Source organism: Lipotes vexillifer, unplaced genomic scaffold (genome assembly GCF_000442215.2).
Source record: "Lipotes vexillifer unplaced genomic scaffold, Lipotes_vexillifer_v1.1 scaffold339, whole genome shotgun sequence".
Classification (NCBI taxonomy): Eukaryota; Metazoa; Chordata; class Mammalia; order Artiodactyla; family Lipotidae; genus Lipotes; species Lipotes vexillifer.
In genome coordinates this window covers 271,397-273,536 of record NW_006772053.1, presented here as the reverse complement: position 1 = coordinate 273,536, position 2,140 = coordinate 271,397, and positions in this window count along the sequence as shown.

The window sequence follows — 2,140 nt, the reverse complement described above, 5'->3', positions numbered from 1 at the left end:
ACTATCAGAAAATCAGGACTCAAACAGATTTGTATAACACAGTATCTCTCACTGTTCAAACTTGCTATTTAATCTCAGAAATTTAAACAATTCAGATAATGAAAAAAATAATTTAAAAATTAAAAAAATAAAGATAATTGGCATGCTAAATTGGAAATGATTAATAGTAAAAAGAAATGGAGGAAATACCCTAGAATTCTAAAAGCCAGAGATACTAATTAGTATGGTATGTGGTACCAGTGCCTACTACAAGTAACCCTTATGTGGAATTCTAGAATATCTGGGTTTATTTCAGTATACCTTTCTGGAAACCATAGAAATATCGGTATATGTTCAAACTGGAGTCATTCCTAATGGGAACATCAGAAAAAGAAGGATTTGGAACTCAAAAGGAAAATTAAACATATTGGCTAAGAATTAGTACATGATTTAGCAATGAATTCTTAGCTAGCTAAAGCTGGAAGAAAATAAACTCAGAAATTAGAACTGTATTCCTGCATCTGTTAGCTCAAGGGAACTGAGGATGAAGGAAGAGCTGAAGGCATGTGCTTTGGCAAGATATCATTAAGCCAACCATCAGATAATCTTGTATATTGAGGAAGAGGTTTAAAAAATAACCAGCTAAGCTGAATTACTTAAATAATAATGGCCCAAAGATTTTTCCATCTCAAACATCCAAATAACTATGGATCTCTTTTGGTGTCAACCAAAAACATGACCCTAGAAGTGGGAGTTGACAGTTCTGAGTCATAATATCACAAAGGCATTAAGCACAGAAAAATTTAATGCTTCTTATTATGCATATTATCTGCAACATAGTACTAATTTACACGTATTTTGTAAAAGAACGTAGAAGGAAGGTGATCTCGAAGAGCAAGAGTGGTAGTAAAAACATTATTACAAATTCAAGATATGTAAAATGAAATTGATTTCCTTATTTATGGTACTTTTTAAAAATATTTTAAAAAATGAAATTCAGAAACATTTACAAATGATTCTATGGCATAACCTATAATTAAGTTTCACTATGGAGATTTTCAAAAACTTAATTTTTATAGTTGAACATTGCTTTTACATATTTGCCTTAAAATATACTCTTTCTTTACTCATATGCTTTTATTAGTGAAATGAGTCATTGATTATAGAGTATCTCTCTAGATTTATATAGGTTGATCCTGGCCCATTTTTATAAATAAACATTGTTATTGAAGTATAACATGCATAGAGAAGACTATACAAATCACAGGTGTCAGTTCCATGATTTACCACAAAGTAAACATCCATATGAACAGCATCCAGATCAAGAAATGAGAAGTTTATTCAGCATTTCAGCAGTCCCCTTGTGCCCTCAGCCAGCCCTATTCCCACCCTCTTCCCAAAAAATAATCACTATACTGACAACAAACATTATTTTTTCATGTGACTGGCTTTTCATTCAGTATTTTTTGTGAGGGACATCCATATTGTACATAGAAATTTTTCATTTTCATTGCTGTGTAGTATTCCATTGAATACTATTTCTATCGCTGTTTTTACCCAACATATGTTTTATGCTTATAGGTTGCCTGGTATGTATTTTTTCCATCCTTTCCTTGCAATTTATTTCTGTCTTTTTCTAAAGGCTTATCTCTTATAGACAGTATATAATAGGATGTTGCTTTTTTTTAACCAGTCTGACAATCTTAGCTTTTTAATTGGAGTATTTAGCCCAATAATGATATTGAATGCTAGACCTGAATCCAACAATATTTAGTATAATTATTCATATGCTTGAACTTAGATGTATCATTCTGCTATTTGTTTTCCAGATATAACTCTTTATTTCTAGGAATATGCATCTTTAACTCACCACATTCTATTTAGAGTCAATATTATACTATTTCATGTAAAATATGGGAATCTTGCAACGGTATATTTCCATTTGCCCTCTTATCCTTTGTGCTATAGTTGTTATAAAAGGCAATAATACAGAAAGCAATATTATAATTTTTGCTTTTAATGTCTTTTTTAATTTTTATTTATTTTTATTATTTTATTTTATTTTTTTGCAGTACGCAGGCCTCTCACTGTTGTGGCCTCTCCCATTGTGGAGCACAGGCTCCGGACGCGCAGGCTCAGTGGCCATGGCTCATGGGCCCAG